The sequence below is a fragment of the Hylobates moloch genome, unplaced genomic scaffold (assembly GCF_009828535.3).
Source record: "Hylobates moloch isolate HMO894 unplaced genomic scaffold, HMol_V3 SCAFFOLD_11, whole genome shotgun sequence".
Taxonomy (NCBI): domain Eukaryota; kingdom Metazoa; phylum Chordata; class Mammalia; order Primates; family Hylobatidae; genus Hylobates; species Hylobates moloch.
In genome coordinates this window covers 98,694,468-98,720,453 of record NW_026652286.1, presented here as the reverse complement: position 1 = coordinate 98,720,453, position 25,986 = coordinate 98,694,468, and the positions used below count along the sequence as shown (strand labels likewise).

At 39.1% G+C, this 25,986-nt stretch overlaps 1 protein-coding gene across 5 annotated transcripts in view; it reads left to right on the top strand.

Moving 5' to 3' along the window:
- Window positions 1-25,986, top strand: part of CDON (cell adhesion associated, oncogene regulated) — a 107,340-nt gene that overhangs the window by 6,695 nt on the left and 74,659 nt on the right. Inside the window, exon 2 of one of the 5 annotated variants that reach the window (XM_058446292.1) lies at window positions 12,740-12,861. The exons of 3 other annotated variants lie outside the window; for them this stretch is intronic. The gene's annotated coding sequence lies outside the window, so the exon portion shown is untranslated. Of the gene's footprint in view, window positions 1-12,739; window positions 12,862-25,986 lie in introns of those variants that run through there. One more of the 5 variants, XM_058446293.1, reaches the window with a different exon arrangement.

Here is a 25,986-nt window from a genome sequence, read left to right as displayed (position 1 = left end):
AGGGACTTTGGCTGCGGTTAATAGCTTGTATTTCTGTTATTGGAAATGTTGATTAAGGATTTTCTGGGTGTTCTGCTTGAACACTAGCCATTTTTCTCTCAGGAGACATTGTATTTTTCAACATTTATAATTTTATTAAATCTGACTATTCATAGCTCTTGACACAAGGTCATTCTTCACATACAGCCATATGCAGTGATGGGTTCTTCTGGACTGGAGAGGGGCAAATTGTCCCCTTTACTTCCTAAATCTGACCATCTGTGGTCAGGATTTCATTGGGGGTTGGGAGCATTGAAATAGTGATACGTGATTCATCTTTTGATCTATAGGCGTACTCAAAGATGCAGATTATGTTTCAGAAGAAAGAAGAACTATCCAACAAATAGAGCTGCCTCATGTGAAACAGTGCTGTTTGGAAGGGGCACGGACTCCTGATTCCTGAAAGTGTTGTGGTGGCATTTGCAAAGGGTACTGTGGGAAGAATCTCTTCCTTGGTTGCGACATTGAACCAAATAACCTCTAGGGCGTTTGTAGGACTGAGGTTCCACGAAATAGGCTTTTATGGTGTGCCTAGGCTACACACCCACCACGTACATGATCTTGGAGGTAGGAAATATGTTCAAAGTTCCAAACAGCCATTGGATAAATACATTTTTTAAACCAGCTCCAGTTTAAAGTTGGAGATTGCCTCAACTTGCTGGCTCTTTTCACTTTAAATGTAATCCTTAGTTTATCACTAACAAGTAAATGTCAAATATTCTTTCTTCCTTACTTAAATAGGGACTTTTTCAATGTTCTAAGTGTATTGGTATCAGAAAGGATAATACTTAAAAGTATAGCATATACTACCTTTTTATATAGGTACACATCTGAAGCCATTTGTTGGCCCAGTTATTTATTCATTCCTACAACAAATTATATGTAAACATTAATAAATGTCCCTCTTGTCCCTCCTCCACTGCAACTTTTCTAAACTTGAGTTACAAGAGAGATAAATAACTCATATAGGAGGAGAAAGGCTGATATCAGTGACGTATCCAAGTATCAAAACCATGTTCAAGATATTTTCTGGGATCCATAGATATTTAACCATGTATACATCTTATATCTGTAAATATAGTACTTTATGTTAATCATTGTTATTTAAAATGATGGAAGGAACTGTGGGATCCTGAATCACCAAAATAATATTTTCTCTATTTTATAAAACAGAAAAGTATGTTGAGTTTTTGCTGTTGTGTATTTATGTATACCCATCAATACCAATTCCATCCTCCCTGTAGCTTAGAAGTGGGCCTTCTGTATCTCTTGTCTGTTACCATTACCTTACCCCTCCATCCTCCTTCTCAAACTGTAGGAGAGGGACAGAGGAGATTCAGCATGTGAGATGAAAAAAATGCCTTTGCAACTCCTGCTTAAACTGTTACTGACTCATCCCCTTGTCTTCAGTCTTGGTTTGCCCCCTTCCAGATCATTGATTTTTCTTACATTTTGCCTGAGTAATGATCTTTCTGAAATGTAAATGTGATCACGTGACTGCTTTCATTAAAATCCTTTAGAGTCCCTGAATTGCTCACTTATTGAAGCCCAGGTCTTTAATTGGATATACAGGGTTATATGCCTACTGGAAGCTTCTGCCATCCCAGCTACTTTGCCTTCCATGAATATACCATGCTTTCTCGCAGGCAGGAAACGCATCTCTCCTGGCACTGATACGGCATCATAATTGCATACATGTCGGTCTCCCCCTTATTCTTTAAGGACAATGTGATTTTCCCCTATGTACCATTGGCCCACCCACCCCTTTCTTTGCACTCTGCTGAACAAGTACTAAACACTCAGATATCCTGGCTAGCATTAATGTGCATTTGAATTCTGGGTGAGGGGGTGTGTTCAACTGCATATTCTGATTCAGTAGGTCTGAGGTGGGGCCCAGTATTCTCCCTTTCTAACAAGTTTCCAGATAATACTGATGAGCTGGGTGGAACACACTGAGTAGAAAGATGCTGAACCATCTTCTCTAGATTCATGAATGATTTCAACACACAATTTTGCTCTTAAAAATTCAGTGACATCAATGACTCTCAAGTTCAGGGAGCGATACCACAGCTTCAAGTAATGAAGATGAACAAAAGCTTTAGATAAAGAAAAAAACAGTTACGTGTTGAAGATACTAGGATGTGCATTATCATGCCATTACTGGAATCCTTGTCAAATATTTTGAATATTTTAACAATTTTATATATTTAAAATGTATATGATTGTCCTGTGCAGCATTATTCAGTGCCCAGAGAGCTGATGTCATGTTTTGTCTTTTTGTATTTTGCGGGGGTTCTCCTGGGTATATAGGTACTAAAAAATATATTCTGGATTGTGTCTCTTGCCAGGGAAACTTCTGACAGTTACTGGCTTTTTACAGTATCAGAGTAAAAGTAATTAGAATTCTTTATTTTACTATAGTTTGGTATCTGTTCAGTGAGTAATTGTACACACTGCCTGGTTAGAGGTAAAATTGGCAAGGGGAACGAATGTTTAATGGATAAAATACTGCTTTTATCAGGCCATGAAATTATTGTAGTGACATCAGAACTTGGCAGTCTCTTATTCCAATAAAAAGAAAAATAGCATTGCAAGCTGGGGATAAGACATTTTTCCTGCCCATTTAATTTGGCTTCTTTTCATGATTTTGGCCTTAGGGTGTGTGTATAACAAAACAACAACACAGTGAATAACAGGCAGTAAGAATTAGGGAGTGAGCATGGTTTCAGCTGGAACGGACATAGTGTTTATCACTAACCTCTATTTCCATCATTCTAACTGTCCCTCTCCTGTTGGTGACCATGAGAGTATGAGAGTGGGTATGGGGAATCCTCGTTTATAAAATGGGGTTAAACCTCACAGTTTGGCTTGATATTACATAGCTTGCAATGTATTGAAAACATCTGATACTGGCTCATAAAATGATCATGTGGCTGAATGTCTGAATGTGATTATGTATGTGACAGTACAGTTTTGCAGAAAAGGTGCCATTTATCCCTCTGTGTAAAAACACCAGTCAAATAATATCAGATTACCAATCAGAGCGGTTTGATTTGATTTAGTGTTTCCTCCTTCCCATTTCATCCTATGCACTCTTATTGTGAAATTAGATTTCTAGATGTGACCATGATTTAATGACAACTCATTATCAGGATTTCGGTTTGGTGTCCTAGCATCCGAGCAGTAGTTGCAGTAAACCTTGGGACTACTAAATCTGGAGGAGGTATTTTTATAGTTTTTAATAGATTATTAAACTCCTGAGTAGAGCCACATTGGAGTCTTAACTGCTATGTTGTACCCATGATTTACCTCCTGGGTGCATCTTACTGCGTGATCGCCTTTTTAAGTGGGGTCATTTTATTGTTTCTTCCATTAAATCTTGGATGTTCATCCAAAAGGAAATGGCAGGTTTTCTTCTACAGTAATAAGAATTATAGTGAGGTTCTGCTGAGTTGGTTCTGGTGGGTGAAAGTATATTTTAAACCTAATTGTAAATGCAGTCGTCCCTCAATACCCATGGGGGATCCATGCCAGGACATGACACCCCCTATTGCCTTTGGCTATCCAGATTCTTAGATGCTGAAGTTCTCTGTATTTGCATATAACTTATGCACATCTTCCTGTTTAAATCATCTCTAGATTACTTATAATACCTAACACAATGTAAACGCTGTGTAAATACCTGTTATACTGTAGATTTAAAAATTTTTTTTTTTTTTTTTTGAGACGGAGTCTTGCTCTGTTGCCCAGGCTGGAGTGCAGTGGTGTGATCTCAGCTCACTGCAACCTCTGCCTCCTGGGTTCAAGCAATTCTCCTGCCTCAGCTTCCCAAGTAGCTGGGATTACAGGCACCTGCCACCATGCCCAGGTAATTTTTGTAGTTTTAGTAGGGATGGGCTTTGGCCATGTTGGTCTTGAACTCCTGACCTCAAGTGATCCAGCCACCTTGTCCTCCCAAAGTGCTGGGATTACAGGCATGAGCCACCACGCCTGGCCTGTATTATTTTTTATTTTTATTTTCCAAATATTTTTGGTCTGTAGTTGGTTGAATCTGTGGATGAGGAACTGTGGATACCAAGTGTCGAGTGTGTATACCTCTACTTAACATATTTTCAAGTGATATTATAATTTGATTAGAATTGTTCTGATCTCTAAATCAGTAGTTTGATTTCTATTTATTGAAAATTAGGCATACTTTATTTTTTATAGTATGAGTCCTTTTTAAGGTTACAATAAAAATAAATAGATCAGATTTCTACCCTGAGTTCCCAATTCCAAGCTCTAGTCACCATGTTTTAAATTATTTTATATTTTGGTTGGGTTTCTCTCTTAAAAGAAATTGCAGTAATCATGTTTTGACTGTATATGGGTCTTTTGTATAATTTTCATAATACATTTAGAGCTAAAGTTTTGTTTTGTTTTGTTTTAATCCCATGGCTAAGTAAAGCCAATTTTGAGTCATTATGAGATTGACTGTTAACTGTGGTCTCCTATTAGGCTAGCAAACACAATTGATGTTATTTGTTATTTCTTTTGTGCTTGAGGATACATTTTAAAAGAGCTATTGTTGGCCAGGTGCGGTGGTTCATGCCTGTAATCCCAGAACTTTGGGAGGTTGAGGCAGGTGGATCACCTGAGGTCAGGAGTTCGAGACCAGCCTGGCCAACATTGTGAAAGCCTGTCTCTACTAAAAATACAAAAAATTAGCTGGGTGTGGTGGTAGGTGCCTGTAATCCCAGCTACTTGGGAGGCTGAAGCAGGAGAATCGCTTGAACTCGGGAGGCAGAGGTTGCAGGGAGCCAAGATTGCACCATTGCATTCCTGCCTGAGCAACAAGAGTGAGACTCTGTCTGAAAAAAAAAAAAAAAAAAAGAAAAGAAAAAAAAAGTTGTTGTTATAGCGATTAAGTCTTACAATTATTTCACATTTGTTATTATGACAGCAGTCACAGTGGGGGTTTTAATTATATAATACAGCTTGTGCAGAGATTTCATATCAATATTTTGTGGTATCAGATAAACTTAAGCTCAGGGTTTGGACTGTATGCATCTTAGTAATGTTAATAGGAGTCTTGTAGCTAACTCCCCAAGTGGATTTCTAAATGTGAACCTTGGTAAATCCAGGCTAATGCATTCCACCCCCCTTGAAAGTAATATTCAAAATTATCTTAAAGAAAACACTGTCTGTGTTTTACTTGTTATTTTAGGGTGTCTCTTCCCAGATAGGTAGATTGTTAGGGAAAAGATAAGGAAGTGATTACCCTTACAAAGCAGAAACTATAACACTTGGTTAGATTCACGTTTCCTTAGCTGTACATGTATACAGGACACTTAATTCATTGTGATTACAGGTGTCAGCTGGCCATAGAATCAAAGCAGCAGCCACCACATCTCAAATGCTACAGGCCTTTAGCAACCAAGAATGAGAAACTGATTTTTGAGTTTTTCATTTGTGCAGTTAAGAATTTTTTTTCCTTCATGTTGAAATGTGAGTTTTCTGGAAAAAAAAAAAATTTACATTGAGTAGGCGAAGTCCCCATTTGCTTGTAAAGGTTCTTTCTAATTCACCGAGAAATACTAGTGTCTTTTGTTTCCGAGTCACCTAGAGTGAATGTATGCTGCATGTGTACTTGGGCAATTTAACAATAACTAATATGGTGTCAAAGGAGTGAAGTATTGCTTTTTACAGAGCCAGGCCCTTGTCTGTTTGTGTGCCCTGCGGACTATAAGAATGGAGCCTCCAGGGGATTGGGAAAGAAAAGTCCTGACCCAGGCTGTGCGTTGCATGCACAGACAGGCTTAGGAGGAGCCACAGCACACCCCGTCCTTGGTCCCCTGCTGAGGAGTTTGTATTTCGGCAATTACAGATCTTGTTTTGTGGTTCTTTTTATTCTGTGTACAGAATAATTTTCTCCTTTTCTGTTTCCGATAATGATCATTTCTTAAATAACTTTTATAGAGCCGTTTGTATTTTGGAGTATTTTACGGACTTTTTTTTGTTTGTGTGTGTGTGTGTGTGTGTGTGTGTGTGTGTGTTTGCTACTTACAGGAAATGTATGAGATTGTAAAATCTTTGTTAGAATGGAAATCATGAAGACTAACCGATCGAGCATTGATATCAGATATAAAAGTTTTAATCTAGTTCAAAGTTAGGTGTCCTTTAAAATACCTCTTTCGCATGTTGGAGAAAAGCGTTATTTGAAACTTTAGTCTTTCTTTTTAGGTTTATTTTAGGTTATAATTGCACAGTTGTATGTGTTTAGGAATAGATTAAAATGGTTAAGTTCTAAGGGTGCTTTTTTTGTGTTTTTTTTTTTTTGCTTTTTTGGTCTCTGACATTTCTAAACCACAAGCTCTGCATTCTAGATACTATTGACCTAATGGAAAACATCGAAGCGCATTTTGCCTAAGGTAAAATTGACTCCCTGGTATCTTATATTTTTAAACTCATTCTTCTAAAGTTCTTCTAAAGAAGTCATTTCAGTTTTCTTTTCCCCTAGCCGCTGGGATCCTTGCTTTTTAACACTTTTCTTTAGAGCAGGCAGAATACTTGGATGCTTAGAAATTCTTTAACAGTATATCCTGGCTGAATATGAAGTATGAAAGCCCTTTCCAATTATATGTAAAGAAGTTAACAAGGAGGATGTTTTAGTTCGTTATTTGTGTCTTGGTTATAGAATGAATACAAAATCTGAATTGGGATGCTCTTTATTTTAACTGTTGTTCCATGGTGCCCGTGCACCCAAAATGCGACCGATTATATTGAAACAAAATTTGTCTTTCAATTTCTTGGATGTGTTACAACATGAATTCAAGCTTTGCAGTTTTAAGTGATTCCTTTAGTATTGCTTTTGTCAGTTGTTAACTATTTCTGTTTTGTTTTATATCACTGTGTAATACAGGCCAAAACAAATGTTTTGGCATTTAATAATAGCTAATTGGTGTTATTTTGGTGTAGATTAAAATAATTAACTGTTTAATGGGATAGTTTAAAAATGGCTTTGATGACTTTTGATGACCATTTTGAGAAGGAAGGAGAGAAAAATAGATGTTCCTCCTCCTCTGTTGAAATGAAGACTGAGTTGTAATAGCAGTGGAGTGCAGCTCCCAGTAAGAGGTGTGAGGCTGTTTATTTTCACTCTGGAGATGTATATACTACAGAAGGAAAACTCTGGCCTTGCTTAACCTAAGCAAGTCATTACTTATCTACGATCTGTCAAGCAATTTGATTAAGGTTGACAGAGCTCATATAATATCAGAACCAGGCCCTCTTAATGATTGATGATGCTTGTCTGTAGGTTTCTTTTTTTAATTTGAAAAGAGAAAAATTGAACAAGAAAGACTACTTGTTCAGATCTCTAATTGCCCAGTATAAACTGTCTGTAGTATTTTTATCTGTAGTGAGCAATATGCATTAATTTGTATGCTGTTTTTTAGGTTATAATTAAATGGCTTAAAAATAATAATTTTTCAGGTCTGCAGGTTAACTTGGCTTTTAAAGAATTAAAGTGGGGTGGGGCGCGGTGGCTCACTCCTGTAATCCCAGCATTTTGGAAGGCCGAGGCGGGCAGATCACCTGAGATGGGGAGTTCGAGACCAGCCTGACCAACGTGGAGAAACTCCGTCTCTACTGAAAATACAAAATTAGCCAGGCATGGTGGTGCATGCCTGTAATCTCAGCTACTTGGGAGGCTGAGGCAGGAGAATCGCTTGAACCTGGGAGGCATAGGTGGCAGTGAGCTGAGATTGCAGCATTGCATTCCAGCCTGGGCAACAAGAGTGAAACTCTGTCTCAAAAAAGAAAAAAAAATAACTAAATTGTTGAAATTTTAGAGAACCTGCTTCATATCTTAATATCTTTCTTAACATGGTTTTCTTTGATAATATATATTCTTTATATAGTAGAATTTTTTAACCTGTAGGAAATTTTCGTCTTCATTCTCTAATGAAATTGAATTATTTGGAAGTCTTTGGCTTTAACTTAAGGAATTTTTGACTCTTTGCCTTCTAACTATAAAAAATGATTTGGATGATTGTAATAGCATATCTGGGGCGTTGAACGTTGCTGCTGACCTTTTTGCTAGATTGTTCCTTATCTCATTCCCATTACCAACAGATTAATACAATGTGTGATGGGAATGTGCCAAATGTTCTTGGCAACGCTAAATCATTAGTCTATACTGTTGAGTCCAACTGAAGAAGACCATTTCTTTTCTTTTTTTTTTTTTTTGAGACAGAGTCTCACTCTGTTGCACAGGCTGGAGTGCAGTGGTGCGATGTTGGCTCACTGCAAACTCCACCTCCCAGGGCTCAAGCGATTCTCATGCCTCAGCCTCCCAATTAGAGTAGCTGGGACTACAGGTGTGTGCCACCACGCCTGGCTAATTTTTGCATTTTTAGTAAAGATGAGGTTTCTCCATGTTGGCCAGGCTGGTCTTGAACTTCTGACCTCAAGTGATCCACCTGCCTCAGCCTCCCAAAGTGCTGGGATTACAGGCAGGAGCCACCACGAACGCTGAAGACCATTTCTTGATTTTTATCATTTATGTCATTCACGTACTACTCTCTGGAAGTAGATATGGGACTGGAAGACATCCACATCCTTATTTTACATAAATGTAGCATGTGGAATTTGTAGATTAATGAAATGATTGAATTTAGAATGAATTTGTGTTACATAAATGGGAGCTTTAACCCAGGCATTTTTGGGCAGTGTATTATAGCAGTTTAGACTAGGGTAGGTCCTGGAGTCAGAGAGCCTGGGGTCAAAGCCAGGCTCCACCATATTCTAGTGATGTGACCCCTCTGTGCCTTGATTTCCGCATCTCTATGTGGTGGTCCATGAGGCTATGGGATCATCCCATTTAGTCTTTACAGGCAAAATGAGGACGCAATAGCTTGGGCTAGTGATTGGCACTTGCTAGGTACTTACTGCATGTGAGCAGTTGCTGTTGCTGTTCCTGTTGTTGTTCTGTTTGAGATGGAGTGCTTTTTTTTATTGACAAAATGTGACATTATTGTGGTACAGCTTACTGAGAGACTGTCAAATCAAAATAAAATGGATAGGATTAAAATTTAAGGAGCTCTTGACATGGGAATAACTAGAATTGATTGTATGTGCTTGGGTTGGTGAGGACATGGCTCCTGGGAAAGAGAGCAGTTAGGGGAGTGCTGTAATACGTAATGGTGAAAGTTTGGGTAAATTCCCATATCTTCAGGCAACTGAACACCATCTTGATTTTCTTGCTTTAAATTTTCAATTTTGTTACTCTCCCTTTCCCCCTCCATCTCCTGAAGCTCAATGTAAACATTCTTCAGTTTAATACCAGGTAAATAACACTGATTTTTATAAGAGATGTACTTCATACCTAGCTTTACTAGGCTAGGTATGAAGCAAGGGATAGCTAAAAGCAAGGGGATAGCTATTGTTGGAATTCTTTGCTAACTTTTCTGATAAGTTTTCCCCCAAAAGTATGAGTGTTGTCATCGATGGGAAATCTCAGTACTTCCTAGAATTTTTAGATGTATACTTAAATACTGAGCATGATTGTTACCTCTGTTCTTTCAGGTTTCCTACTTTTCTTTTGGGCTTACATATGTTTGGAGCAGATAAACACTTAACTGTGATTGGTAGTATTAAAACTACCAATAAGGTACCATCCTCAAGGTGCCTCACAGAAAGAAATAGAGTAGAAGTGGGGTCACCAGAGCAGAGATTTGCCTGGAGATAGACCAGTGTGCACACTGTCAGCCCCACCCAGACACTCCCCTGTTTTTTTCTAGCTGGCCAGGATAAGTACAGTAGAAGTTGACCTCAAGTGGCCGTTGAAGATTGGGATTTAGTAATGGAGGGGCATCCAAAAAACGGGAGCCAGAAGGTGTTGTAGAATCGGAAAATGACAAGGGGGGCCACCGTCGCCCCTTTTCAACTGGCTCTTGCTTCTCTGTCTTCAGCAGTGACAGTAACAGTGCTGCAGAAAGTAGATGCTTGTCTTAAATATTTTTAAAAAATATTATTTAGATAAGTCTTGAGAATCTCATTCTTTTCTTTGACCCCACAGATTGGCCTAATTACTGAATTTTTGTCACTGGTCTACAGGTTTTCAGAGCAGCACAGTAATTTTTGTAGCAATATTGAACATGTATGCAGGAGAAAACATTGTACCACAGCTCTAGAAATGCCTGGACTTTACGATACTCTGTGGGTCCCCTAAAACAGAGGATAAGTTTATTGCATTGCATTTATAGAATTTTATTAGGGTAATGGTCTTCATGGCTAGGGTAGCATTTATAAGATTCTTACAACTTTTTTGATTCTAGGGAATGGGAATCTTGTATTTGAAACTACAATTCTTATCCTACCATCCCAACACCATTCTTAGTCCAGATTTGTGAAGATGTGTGATCAAGGAAACAGCTATGTGTTTGGCTAGTTATAATGCCATTTCAGTGAATATGTCTTAATTGAGATGATAATATTCTGTATGTTGCTAAAAAGGGGCTAGCACTTAACCTTGAATGTGTGACTTTGTTTTTTTTTTTTTGAGACGGAGTTTCGCTGTTGTTGCCCAGGCTGGAGTGCAGTGGCGTGATCCCGGCTCACCGCATCCTCTGCCTCCCACGTTTAAGCAATTATCCTGCCTCAGCCTCCCAAGTAGCTGGGATTACAGGCATGTGCCACCACGCCCGGCTAATTTTGTATTTTTAGTAGAGATGGGGTTTCTCTTTGTTGGTCAGGCTGGTCTCAAACTCCCAACCTCAGGTGATCTGCCCACCTGGGCCTCCCAAAATGCTGGGATTACAGAGGTGAGCCACTGTGCCCAGCCGAATGTGTGACTTTTTTGAAAAGGAAAAATTATTATAAAATCCTAATGTTGATTAAATTATTCTTATTTTTAATTTCATATAATTATGTATAAAATAAACTGAGTGGAAACATCTTATAAAACTAAAACAAATTTGCAAAGTAAATACTGGCTCCAAAATCAACACAATTCAAAAATTTAAAATAATATTTTAAAAACATTTAGATTGCTATTGTTGAGTTTAATGATTGAGAACTATTTTCGTTTATTTTATACTTCCTTTGTCTGTTTTTTGATTCTTTTGATATTAAGCATGATTACCATTATTTTTTCTTTTTAACAATTTTCCCACAAATTTAAGGGCTTTAAACATTTTAAATTATTGGCCGGGCACGGTGGCTCACGCCTGTAATCCCAGCACTTTGGGAGGCCGAGGCGGTCGGATCACGAGGTCAGGAGATCGAGACCATCCTGGCCAACATGGTGAAACCCCGTCTCTACTAAAAATACAAAAAAATTAGCTGGACATGGTGGCGCATGCCTGTAATCCCAGCTACTTGGGAGGCTGAGGCAGGAGAATCGCTTGTACCCTGGAGGCGGAGGTTGCAGTGAGCCGAGATTGCGCCACTGCACTCCAGCCTGGGCAACGGAGCAAGACTCCGTCTCAAAAAAAAAAAAAAAAATATATATATATATATATATATGTGTATATATTTTAAAATTATTATAGGTACATAATAGTTGTATGTGTTTATGTAGTACATGTAATGTTTTGATGAAGGCATACAGTGTGTAATGATCAAATCAGGGTAATTAGGTTTTCTTTGTGTTAGGAACATTTCAATTCCACGCTTTTAGTTATTTAAAAATATACAATAAATTATTGTTAACTATAGTCACCTGATTGTACTATTGAATACTAGATTTTATTCATTCTGTCTAATTATTTTTGTACCCATTAGCCATCCCCACTTTATCCCCACCTCCCTGCTGCCCTTCTGATCCTCTGGTAACCATCATTCTATTCTCTGTGCCTCTGAATTCAATTTTTAAAAGTTTTTAGCTCCCACATGTGAATGAGAACTTGTGAAATTTGTCATTCTGTGCCTGGCTTATTTCACTTATCATAATGTCCTCTGGTGCCATCCATGTTTTTGCAAATGACAAGATTTCATTCTTTTTATAGCTGAATAGTATTCCATTTTGTGTATATACTACATTTTCTTCATCCATTCATCTGTTGATGGACACTTAGGTTGATTCCATATTTTGGCAATTGTGAATAGTGCTGCGATAAACGTGGGAATGCAGATATCCCTTTGATGTATTATACTGATTTCTTTTCTTTTGGATATATATCCAGCAGTATCATTGCTAGATCTTACCGTAGTCTGTTAACAGTGAATTTGTTTTTAACAATCCATTATTTTGCAGGGCAGCCACTTTAAAAGTACACCCCAACATATAATACCAAAGTATGAAGAAAACCCATTCAATGAAAACTTTTTGTTATGTATTAATATTTAGTTTTTGTTGAAGAACCATATTCACATGGGATCTGTGCAATACGTGTGTTCCTACTTTGTGTAGGGTCATCTCCTATGTCGTGCTTTTCAAGTTTGGCACACCAATGCTGCCATGAACTAGAAGATAAATCTCCCAAGTTTCTTTTTATCTGTTTCAAACTTTGTTTGTACAGCATTCTATAATGTCATATGACCTTCAGATGTTATCTCTGTGATCCAAAAATGCAAATGCAATTGGGCACTGAAATTTTGGGACCTGTCTTTGGTTGATGTTCCAGACTTCGCTGGATCAAATTATCACCATAATTTATTTATCAGCAATGCATAACAACAATGACCTTTTTTTTTTTTTTTTTTTTTTTTTTTTCAGAGAATTTCATACCCCCTGAAATCCATCCGCAGATTAGAATAGAGAAAAAGAACTAAAACCTGGTAGGTTTGAGAATCTTCCAGAATGAGAATGCCCATCGATTCACACTGAAGTGAGTGGATGTAAGTGCAACTGTGTATTCAAGGCCTTTCTTTTCCTTAGGAAGCTGTGTATGGAGCGGAAAGGCTTAGGCCTGGGGTTGCCCTGGGTGCAAACCTCACCCGTGTCTTTGTTTGCTGTGGTCCCTTGGGGAGGCTATCTGAGCATTCTTTGTTTCCTCATTTGTAAAATGGAAATAATACCTATCCTTAAGTTTGAGGATTGGTAACAATGTCACCGGTAGAGGGTCGTGACTGCAAGTTGTCCACGTTCTTGGCATTTTTGAACAAAGGATTGGACAAAACGCCCAGCAAAGCAAAGAAAGAATGAAGCAACAAAAGAACGAAAGTGGGGATTTATTGAAAATGAAAGTACACTCCACAGTGTGGGAGTGGGCTGAGCAGTGGCTCAAGGGCCCGGATACAGAATCTTCTTGGATTCAAATACCCCCTAGAAGCTTCCTGTTGGCCACTTCATGCTCATCTCTTGTAAGTGAAGTGGTAGCCCGCAGTCGGTCTGATTGGTTGCAGGAAGGAGCCAACCAGAGGCCCAAGTGAAGTTACAAAGGTAACGCTCCTGTGCAAACATCTGACTGGTTGCTTTTTGCAAAGTTATACTTCTGTGCAAACGAAGACTCAGCCCACAATCAGTCTGATTTGTTGCGGACAGCCATTCTCCCACCTGCCAAGCAGAAAAGGTCAAAGCAAGTAGCCTCTGGTCCTTTTGTTACTTAGGTGTGGAAATTAGGGTTTTCCTTTCAATTTAGTTCTAGGAAGTCGGGTCTGAAACAGCCTTACGTTCCCTGCCTCCAGACCCCATTCTCCTGCCTCAATAATATATGTAAAATCGGCCAGGCGAGGTGGCTCACGCCTGTAATCTTAGCACTTTGGGAGGCCGAGGCAGGTGGATTGCCTGAGCTCAGGAGTTCGAGACCAGCCTTGGCAACACGGTGAAACCCAGTTTCTACTAAAATACAAAAAAAGAAGCCGGGTGTGGCAGCGTGTGCCTGTAATCCCAGCTACTTAGTGGCTGAGGCAGGAGAATCACTTGAACCGGGGAGGTGGAGGTTGCAGTGAACCGAGATTGTGCCATTGCACTCCAGCCTGGACGGCCGAGCGAGACTCCCGTCTCAAAAAATAAATAAATAAATAAAATAAAATCTTTGAACCATAAACTTAATAATTAGAAGTTATAAACCTAATAATTGGTAGCTGTTATTATTCCTTGAATAATCTCATAAAACACGTTTAATAAGATGCATATATATATATATATATGTTTCTGCACAAACCAATTCTTGTCTTTGTGGAAGCAAGAGGCCGGGGTGGATTAATAACTTAATAATTAGTAGTTATAAACCTAATAATTGGTAGCTGTTATTATTCTTTGAATAATCTCATAAAACATATTTAATAAGATGCATAAATATATATATATGTTTCTGCACAAACCAATTCTTGTCTTTGTGGAAGCAAGAGGCCGGGGTGGATTAGATTATCAGAATTATTTGGCAAGATTTTTCATACTGCATGTGTCCCACTTTCTTATCACTTACAGGTGACCCACAATTACCACTGGGAATGTGGCATAACTCTGCTGTGCTGAGGCAGAAAAAATGAGTACTATCAACTAAAAACAGTTGAGTCTTTCTCGGGCAGCTCTGATTTAAGTACTTGTACAATATTTTAAAATCCTAATTTTATAATTGCTTATGAAGACAAATTTATGTAAATAAATCAGCAAATTGGCCGGTCATGGTGGCTCACGCCTGTAATCCCAGCACTTTGGGAGGCCAAGGCAGGTGGATCACCTAAGGTCAGGAGTTCGAGACCAGCCTGACCAACGTGGAGAAACACCGTTTCTACTAACAATACAAAATTAGCTGGGCGTGGTGGCTCATGCCTGTAATTCCAGCTACTCGGGAGGCTGAGGCAGGAGAATCGCTTGAACCTGGGAGGCGGAAGTTGCGGTGAGCCGAGATCACACCATTGCACTTCAGCCTGGGCAACAAGAGCAAAACTAAAAAAAAAAAAAAAAATACCTAAAATAAATCAGCAAATTGATATTGCCTGATATTGACAGGGATCAACTCACATGCGAGCTGGATTAACCTCACGTGTATGTGTAGGTTAAGTTAGCATTGTGGCAGATTGTTTAAAAAGTGTATTTGATTTTCCTTAGATATTTACCAAATTTAAGACTTAAAAGAAAAAGTGTTGGCAGGAGGTGGGATAGATTGACCTGATGGTTTTAAGAAGATTTATGAAACCGTGGTTTGACCCAGTTAGTTTGTCCAATACTGTTAAAATCTACTTAAAATTTATCCTAAGAAGTTATCCTATTTAGTACTGGCATTATGTGGTAGAATTTTGTTTTAACATAGTTTGCTATTACATGATTTTGACTATACAGAAGTTCATATGTTGTGGGAAGCCTAACTATGTACAATGAAAACCTGATAGTTTAGTCAGTAATGCCCATCTGTGTCATAAGTGTGTGAAGAGAGTCTGTTATGTTGTTTTGGCTACAGATCCTTAAAGCATCCTAAATGTAGAGATTTCCATTTACCCACAGTTGGTCACATGCCTTTTAGAGCTTTTAAGATCATAATAAATGTCTTGCAGCCCACCAAGTCATTTCTATTTGTGAACAAAATAATATGTCTTTGGTGTTGTTTATGGTCTTTTTCCCTTAGGTTTAAAGGGACCCTTTTGTTAAACTATTTTAATTTTTATCCTTTTTTTTTTTTTCAGACAGAGTCTCACTCTGTCGCCCAGGCTGGAGTGCAGTGGCGCGATCTCGGCTCACTGCAACCTCTTCTGTCTCCCAGGTTCAAGCGATTCTCCTGCCTCAGCCTCCTGAATAGCTGGGATTACAGGCGTGCACCACCACGCCCTGCTAATTTTTGTATTTTTAGTGGAGACAGGGTTTCACCATGTTGGTCAGGCTGGTCTCGAACTCCTGACCTCACGATCCGCCTGCCTTGGCCTCCTAAAGTGCTGGGATTATAGGCGTGAGCCACCGTGTCCAGCCTGCCCGTGTTTTTACTGTAGTGCTGCGCCATGCTCTTGGTTAGTTGCCTTGACTTTAGTACCTATTTTTAATTATATATCCTTTAATCACTTTTTAAAAATTGTTGTAATAAAACATAAGTCAGTGTGGTTGTTAAGTAACTTCATAATTCCCAGAAAACATTGCTGGGTTTCTCACAGTGTAAGTTCTTTCATTTATCACAATTTACTAAGCACTCATTTTGTGCAAGGTATTTCCCAGGTGGTGTCTGTACAGTGATGAGCAGAATAGACAAGGCCCCTTTTCTCATGGAACTGGCAAACTAGTGGTTAATCTAGTTCCTCTAGAAATTTTTTTAAAAATTATTTTTTAGAGCAATTTTAGATTCACGGCAAAACTGAGTGGAAGGTACAGGGATATCCCATGTACCCCCCAGCCCTCTGTTCCCAAAGACCTTTTTTGCATTTATGTGACCTGTGAATAAGCTAGTCTAGCTCTTTTACTTACTTACTTACTTATTTATTTATTTATTTATTTATTTATTTATTTATTTGAGTATAGTGAGTCAGGTAGGATCATCTGCTCTGTCTGTTCATGACCCTTCCTTGGCTATGATTTTTACACAGGGGAAATCAGATTAAAATGAAAATGAAGGCCATGAGTGCGGAAGGAAAACAGTTTTAAAACACGACGTTGGAGAGCAGTGTGCTGACAGAGAGCGAGGGGGCGATGGGGGGTTTCGAGTAGAACGTAGGGCTGCTTGTGATGAGGGTCCTGCCTCTGAGACATCAGCTTCCCAGCAAGGTGTAAGAGTTCGGCTTATTTTGGAGGGGAAGCTTAATCAAGAAGGTAGGGATGGGACTCTGGGACACATTGGGTCCTTTTGAGTGGCAGAAACGTGTCACTGCTGAGAAGAGTGATAATGCTGCTTTAGGGAGACCATTGGCTGACCCTGAGGATGAAGAGCTGCGGAATACCTGTGTTTGCAGATGACTCAGCCTGTTTCATAGCCAAATGTGTGGTGCTGAGCAGTTGTAGCATAATCCTACTGATTGAAGACAGTCAAAACGTTAAGTCTCTAGATTAGTTGTTTTTTGACACTGATATTTGAACCAGCATGATCTTTAATGAAGATTTTATATTCGTCTGGAGTAAAATGAGAAGCAGCTAACCAGAAGACATAAGCTGCATTTATACTGAAATTACTTCTTGCCTACTACTTTGTTTTCTAATAAAATACCAATAGTAGATGGCAGTGACTAATTTTTAAAAAATATTTTTAGGGCAGATTTTGGAAAGTTTACTTAGGATATACAGGTGTTTTGTTTGTAAATTTTCTGTCTCTTGAAATCCCAAAGTTTGAGAACCATTGCCGTAGTTTCCATTGAGTAAAATGACCTATGTACAATTATCTATCTTGGAAAATGGTTTCTGTGCTGTTTCTCATGCTAGATACTTCTTCACCTGTAAGATTTATGCCCAAGTTTTTGTGATGCCTCAGTATCAAGTAGGGTTCTCTCTCTCCAGCCATAGACTTAAGTTGGCTTTTTATTCTTCTCCAACAGAAATGGAAATAGCTCACTTCGTTTTAGGGGCACATTCATTGTTCCATGTACTGAGGTTAGGAGGCAAGTATCTAAAAGCCTCTGTCTATATAAAAGCTGCTTTGTAGATGTTTTATTAATACTACTGTTGGCTCTTTTAATTAGTAGTATGTTTTATTTGCACCCCGAGGCTGTTCAAGCAAAGAAGGTAATTTAAATCAACAAAATCATTTCTTATGTTTTGGAATACCTACACTTGCTATCTGATCCTTTACTCCTGAGGTACTTACTTATGTTGGCAGGGAAGCTAGGAAGAGAAAAAGATGATTATGTGGAGCTATGAAACATCTTAAAACGTAAGTTCTTGGAACACTTTGCAACTAAATAGTTTTCAAATTGGAAATGCTCTTTTGTTCATAACCAGAGATTCTTTTTTTTTTTTTCTTTGAGACGGAGTTTCGCTCCTGTTGCCCAGGCTGGAGTGCAGTGGGACAATCTCGGCTCACTGCAACCTCTGCCTCCTGGGTTCAAGCGATTCTCCTGCCTCAGCCTCCCGAGTAGCTGGGATTACAGGTGCCCGCCACCATGCCCAGCTAATTTTTGTATTTTTAGTAGAGACAGGTTTTCACCATGTTGGCCAGGCTGGTCTCGAACTCCTGACCTCAAGTGATCCTCCTACCTCGGCCTCCCAAAGTTCTGGGATTGCAGGCGTGAGCCACTATGTCAAGCCTGAGATTCTTTTTTTAAGGTAACTACTGAGTCTTCATGAGAAGACCTATCTCTTCTACTGTATACATATTTCTGACAGTCTTTCCAGAACTCTACGGATACCTCAATGATTGTTTGACAGTGGCTGTGATGTTCACGAAGTAAAGTTGGCTAGGGAAATTTCTCCAAATTCTTTACCTGAATATAAAGTGAAAGGCCCGCCTCTCTGGGTTCTTAGAATGAAACTGAACTTCACTTCTCCTACTGTTTTTTTTCTTTTCAACTTAGCTTTTTGTTTTTTTTGAGTGAACATGAACACTCTTTTTTGCTTGCAAACTGAAGTGATGAATTTAAATGTTTAGAGCTGAAATTTTATTGATTTTGGATATCTTTGCTGTTTTTTCCCCGCTTTCCTCTTAGTGCGGTCATTTTTGGAGCCTGCCATAGATGAGGCAAAACTATAGTGTAAGATAAACTTGTAAGTGTTTGTATGTTTTTTCATTTACACACAACAGTTGTAAATATTTGTCATAGAATTCCAAAGCTGGAAAAAAGCTGGGTTTTTTTTCTTTTTGCAGACAGAACCCAAGCCATACTAAGTAAGTGTTCTGCCTAACATTCTCTAGGAAAAGGAGATAAATCCATTCAGACCACCAACTAATAATTTTGTTTTAAATATATTGTTTTAAAAAATTAGGGATGCTGTCATGTTTTGAAACTTTTTTATACCAAAAAAGTTTTAAATTCAATTATTTATGAATTGCTATACAAGAGTTAAAGATGTCAGAGATGGAGTGTTTTAAGAAATGAGGTCAAGAGCTCTGTTATTTTATTCTACTTTATCCCCCACCCATATTTGTTCCCTAACTACCTTGAATATAGATACTCAATATATTTTTGCTGTATAAATGAATGAAAAACTGCTCTTTGCAGTTTTAGGTTGTAGATTCCAACCCCACTGATAGTCTGTGCTTAGAGAATGGGTTGAATGGGCTGGGTACAGTGGGTCACGCCTGTAATCCTAGCACTTTGGGAGGCTAAGGCAGGCAGATCTCCTGAGATCAGAAGTTCAAGACCAGCCTGGCCAACATGGTGAAACCCATCTCCACTAAAAATACAAAAATTAGCCGAGTGTGGTGGTGCACGCCTGTGGTCCCAGCTACTCAGGAGGCTGAGGTGGGAGGATCACCTGAGCCTGGGGAGGTCAAGGCTGCAGTGACCCATAATTGTGTCACTGCACTCCAGCCTGGGCAACAGAGAGAAACCCCATCTTCCAAAAAAAAGAAAAGAAAGAAAATGGGTTGAATGAAGAGATTTTAGAAAGTTAAGGATCCATCCCCCAGCATTCTTATAATCCTCAGGCTCAAATTAGTTATATGATGTTATATAAAGAATAAAGTTGTAGGCTGGGTGTGGTGGCTCACATGCCTGTAATCCCAGCACTTTGGGAGGCTGAGGCAGGCAGATCCATTGAGGCCCAGAGTTTGAGACCAGCTTGGGCAACATGTGAGACCCTGTCTCTACAAAAAGTAGAAGAATTAGCCGGGCATGATGGCTTGCACCTGTGGTCCCAGCCACTTGGGAGGTTAAGGTGAGAGGATCACTTAAGCCCAGGAGGGAGAGGTTGCAGTGAGCCATGATTGCACCACTGCACTCCAGTCCAGGCAGCAGAGTGAGACCCTGTCTCAAAAAAAACATGAGTAAAGTTGTACGTTTTAAGAAAACTCACTAAAAACAAACCCTCATGTTGTGCACAGAAGTCAACAATGACAAGTCCTTCAAAGAAGAGTGAGGCCTACAAGGGTATATACAGGTAGAAGTGTATTCTGTAAACATCAGATCTGTTATTGTGTAACTATGAAATATGAGTATAGTATAATACAAAAGCCTTAAGCACTATGCCAAGACATATACATGAGAATTGTTTCTTTAAAGCAGTCAGTTACCTTGGGAAACTGCATATTTAATCTCACGTTACTGTTATTGTGCCAAGAAATTTGGAGTTCTTTTAAAGTTACCTTTATTGGTTGTGGTACACTAAAGAAAGTGTTTGATGTTCTTGATTTTTTGGAAATAGTCATTAATGAATAAATTGGGTCATAATGTCAGAGTTACAACTATCAGTTTAAAAATCAGATGTAATCATAATGAGAATGATATTCATGCCTGCTTTATACATTGATACAAAAAATAATTAATAAGGGATTATGTTTTGCACAGAGAAGCATCATTGGAATAAGTTTATCTGGGTTCCAGGTTGGGTCTATCTGCGGCTAAGTTTTTTTAGTAGTATGTATACATACGTGTGTATTTATATGTGTGTGTATGTACCTCTTCTGTATCAGTGTCTGTGAATTATTTCTTTGACCATCCTGCCAGTGTTGTGTTACAATCTAGCCACTGCTGCTTCACACATGTGTGGCCTAGCAGAGTTGTTCCAACAAACTTTGCTTTATTTTTGATAGTCAGGCCGGACCTGATGCCAAAGGCCACTTCTTGGGCTTTTCTGCTTGGACTAAAACTTCATGCTATGTTGTGTTATGTTTCCAAAGATACTGTGATCCTAATTGATTTGTTTTTCTATTTTCTGGTTCATCAGGGTATTGTATCCTGATTGTTACTATGGTTTTAACTGGCTGGCACTGATTTAAAGTTTTCGAGGGTGTAAGTTTTCCTGACATAGGCCAATTTGTGTTTTTACTTAATTTTAGACTTAACAGTCAATTGGTGCCAATTATGTACTAACTGCATAGTAATCTGTGATTGACTTGTATGTCAGCTTATGAACGTGCTTGAAGAACCCCTTTATCAATGCACAGCCTCTCTTCCATGGTAGGATGACAGCTTTGATGAAGCTGTGTCTGACCTAATTCCTATTACCAGTTTGAACAAAGCAGGGGCTTACAAGAAATCTAGATTTCTTTCATTATTTTATGTGGCCAAGTTTAAAGATGGAATAAGGTACTTGGAAACTAGTATTAATATGTTCTAGGTCTCTAGGTAACTTATAACTTGACAGTAAGATAATGTAAAAGTCATTGTGGCAGAGACCCAGTGTTCAGCCAGCATTGATTCAAGTTTATTTGCAGCAAAGATCCTTTTCCAGGATTTCTGTTTTTTTCTTATCTGCCTTTTCAATGCTTGACTGTGTATATTTGAATAATGTACTTCATGGAAATGAGTTTCTCCTTGAGGATTTTTTTCCTTGTTATTAAAATGGAATCTAAGCCAAACCCCATGAGGGTGAGTCTTTCGTAACTGCCAGGGAAACTCTTATACTTAGGTTAGCCCAGTGCATAAGTCAGTAAGGTCAAAGCAAAGCGCTGGACCTGGTAACAACTTTGTTAATTATATTACCTAACACCTATATGGGGCTCTTTTTCAAATGTTTCCATATTCCTCCTCCTCATCCTCCAGCAGAAGTTAGTCAGATGTGTGTCTGCATCTTTGCAATAGCTAGTTCTTAGCAAACTTAGCTTTTAGCATTTGTTTTGTGGTTACCATAACTGTTTTTTCCCATAAAGCCAATTCCAGTGACAAACTTGAAAAGCTACCAAGTGCTGGATTTGTGGAAGTGTTCACTCCATGGGACTTGCAAAATAATCCCCTTGAAATTTTCTGTATTTTGTCTTTTTAATAATCTCTCTCACGCTGCTTTTTAGAATTTCACCATTTGTATGCAGCTATGCTTTTAAATATTTATAATGCTCCTGTACAACCCACTGTGGATGCCAGGATTATCTTCACGATTCTTGGCTTCCTGTGCTCTAGTGGCAGGAAGAAATAGTCTCTTAGAAAGAGAATGGAACAGGAACACTTGACTTTTTTTTTTAAACACACAAATATTGTGAATAGAACCTAACTGAGCTCTTGCCCCCTCTCCTTTGGTGTAATTAGGACCACATTGATTCCTGTTGCAGCTGGCAGCCCCTCACTGTTGCCTTTTTCTGCATGTGACCCTTGATCTCAGTGACCTTTCCTGGGGTTCGTCCTGGGCCCTTTTCATTGTGTTGGAGCTGAAGTGGCTCATGTGGAGTTGATTATTTCTTTGCTCATTTGGCCTTTTTGGTGCCATAACTCCAAGTCACTTCCATTTTCTTCCTCTACTTTTGGCAGTCCACAGTGAAAGGAAATGCTTTCGCAGGCAGCAGGATGGTTTGTATGCTTGGCTGACTTGATTGAGACTTGGGAGAAGTGGGGGAAGGGTTGCGAAGTCTGTGGGTGTGAACTTTTTTGTTTGAGTTGATCTGAATGATTGCACGATCATTAATAAGTGCTTATAAAGTGAGTACTATGGAAAGCTGCATTTCAAACCCAGGGGCTTCATCCTGGCAGGAAGAGAGCACTCCCAGTGATTGGCAGTGGGCCTTGGTGTCTGAGATCCTGCAACTTTACTTTGATAAGATTTATATGGTCCTCCTATGGACTGGGAGCGACACGGCAGGTCAGAAGGTACATCATTGTTAATTGCACATGACTGCTTTAAGAAATTCTTTCGTTTCTAAAAGAACCCCCATAAGCCCCAGAGAGTAGCATGCTATTAGATAGTATGTTTGTTGCCACTAGACTTGTAGCACTCTGTTTGCCTCTCGTTTCCTCCTGTAGAATCATGGAAGATGTATGCCAGCTGTTACTCTCATTTTGGGAGACCCCCTGTAGACAGCATGAAGACTGTCCCTAATCAAAGCCTTTAGTAAGCATGAAGGAATGTGTCTGATTACCCTATACTGTTGTACCTTGGAAAGGTATAACAGTGTGAAATATGAAATTAAATCACATTAAGAAACTTATTTTTAAAGTCTGAATATCATTTCTGTCTTTTCCTTTTTTGTTTGAAAACTTCTTCATTAGTAGTATTGATAGTGTGGTTTATTTTGAACGAGGAGTTCCTATCCCTTCAAGCACGGTTGTTTTGGGATTCAGCCTGAGCCATAGTTCCGTGTGTCTGCTGTCGCCCACCACAGTGTCATCTGCGACCAAAATCTCTTAAGAACTTCAGGCTTCTTTCTGCTTGCCTGCCCGACCTTCCTTAGAACCCCACAGCTCATCTTGTTATCTCCACACCTTCAGACGCTCTCCATTCCCTCCGCCACCTCAAACAGCAGCAGCAGACCACAGAAGACCATGCTGCTCCCATCTCAGAAAATGCACATCTTCCACTCACTCACTTGTCTAAGTCAGAAGTCTGGACAGCAGCCTCGATTCCTTATTTACAGTCACAGCAGTGGGGAAACAGAGCAGTGGACAGATGAATGGATTCCAAAGATGTCCTAGGTCCTAGTGGTCTATTCTTTTCCAGTCCAACTCATTCATTATCCAAGTCCTGTTGATCACAGGGCCTCACTCTGTCACCCAGGCTGGAGTACAGTAGTGCGATCATAGCTCACTGCAGCCTCAACCCCCTGGGCTTGAGGGATCCTCCCACCTCATCCTCCCGAGTAGCTGGGACTACAGGTGTGCACCACCACACCTGGATAATTTTTGTATTTTTGGTGGAGATGGGATCTCCCTATGTTGCCCGGGCTGGTCTTGGAATTTCTGTGCTCAAGTGATCCACCTACCTTGGCCTCCCAAAGTGCTGGGATTATAGGTGTATGCCACCGCTCCTGGCCTCTTAACGTCTTTTGAATATGACCGTGTCTTAAAAATTTTTGAAAAACCTTTCAAATTTGTCCCGTGATATTTCTCCAGTACAGGTCCCCATATCTTTCACAATAGCCTTCTGAATTCTCTTATCCTCAGCCATTTTCCACACTGCAGTGTCGGTGATTTTTCAAAGGTATGGGACTGATCATGTCCTTGCCTGCTTAAAAGCCTTTGACACTCTCCTCTCAGAATAAAAGCCAAACACTTTAATATGATTTATATTGTTCTTTACACTCTTGTTTCTGCTCACCTATGTTGCTTTCCCCTCACTGTGTCATCCTTCTCTTCTTACTGTATTCTCCAGCCCAGACCTCCTTACTCTGATTCTGCAAACACACTGTTCCTTCTGCTTGGGATCCTTCCTTCCTTCTCTTCCACCCTTCCTCTACTCCATCCCCCAAACGTGTCCATCTGATTTCACCTAGTCAGTTGTTTCCTCTGAGAAGTCTTCACCTCTCCAAGTCCAAATCTAGGTTAAGTGAGCCTTTTTCCTGGAGCACCTGTATTTGCTTTATTCTGTTGCTCACCTATCCTTTTCTCATGTAACTGCTTTAATCTCTGAAAACCTTTATTTCCTAAGAATTCTGCCTTTTAGTATAAAGCAGATCCATTGCTTCTCATGGAAAGAGGCATGATATGTTCTGTCCCAATCCAAGATAGCCAGATCTCACAGATAGAAAAACATGTCAATGGAGCAGTGAAAGCACATTTGTAGAGATGGCAAAAGATACTTTAAAAGTAAATAAATCCAGTTTGTTCTGAAATAAAATGCATTGAGTTTATTATGCTTGTCAAAGGAGGAAGAGAAGCCTTGAGGCTGGTGAAAGAGGAATGGTGAGGAATTCCTTCACGGGTGGTGTAGAGTCAGGAAATGGATTTTTGGACACTGAAAGTCTTCTTAAGGCTCGTAGTTACCTCGCATTCAAACTGCACTTAGAAAATAAAAGCACCTAAAATCACCTTATGGCAAAACAAAAGCTCAACACAAGAGTGTTTCACAACTCGCGGAAATGGTACACACACACTGCAGAGAGAAGATTAGTAGAATCTCACTAATTAGTGGAATCTCACAGAAGATCAGGAGAATGCCCACTCTCCTCCCCCTCAGCTGGCATCTGAACACAGAGCACAATGTTTGGGGTCAGCCGAACATAGCAAGCAATTCACTTTTTTCTACATGACATGGTGTAAACTCTAAAAACTGTGGTATTATATAAATTGGCATGTGCAGCTTTGCCTGAAGCTATAATATCACTTTTTAGAGTGTTTTTCTTTAGTTTCTGATTGAAAAAGTTGTACTGAATAAAACGAAGCTGTATTTTAAAAAAAGTGGAATAACTTTCTAAGAGCCATTATTGCAAAAAGTTGCTATCTGAGCCATTCCTATGTTAGACGAGTCTGTGTTTTCTGTGTTTTAATTGCTTCCTTGTCACGTTTCCTCACCTGGTTGTAAGCCTCATGTGGGCAGACACTATGTCTCTTTTATTCATCGTAGAGTTTCCAAGATAGCTCAGTGCCTGGTATATAGTAAGCATGCACCAAGTATTTACTGAATAAAAGTTGAATTCCTCTGCTTTGAACTCTTTAAATACTTTTTACTCTCATTACATTTAAGACTTTTTTCTTTATTCTGGAGATAGTTATGTTCATGCCCTTCTTTCTCAGTTGAGCAGTTTCCTTTAGTTTGGTACGTCTTTGCACCCCTCATAGGTTCTTGCCCAAAGTAGATGTTCTATGTATTAAATGGTTTGATTGAATGAATACTTACTTGAAAAGTAGAGTTATTTGAGAAGTTTGTGTAGGAAATGATGTTAACTTCTTAGTTAAATTAAATATTCAGAATGAAGAAAACTGACAGGAGATTTAAAGTTGCCTGTGGTTAAGGTCAAGGTGGCCCAATGGGTTAAAAAACAGTATATACTATATTTGACTTCCATAATTGAAATTGGACTGCACTAATCTTGATAGTACTTAATCAAGTATTTTTAAGTGGACATGTGTTAGTTTTTCTTTGTAGTTCTGAAAATAATTTTTTCTTAGTTGACCAACAGCATATTTTGAGATTGTTTGAAAATCGAGATCAATCATTGTTTTAAAAAAGGAAATACCATGTTTCATACAGAATAAGATTCTTTTTAAAAAACGGAATCTAACTTAAATAATTTCCTATTTTGAAGAACTATAACTGATCTCAAAGCCAAGTTTTTGTTCACAAATTAATCACGGTTATTTCCTAAG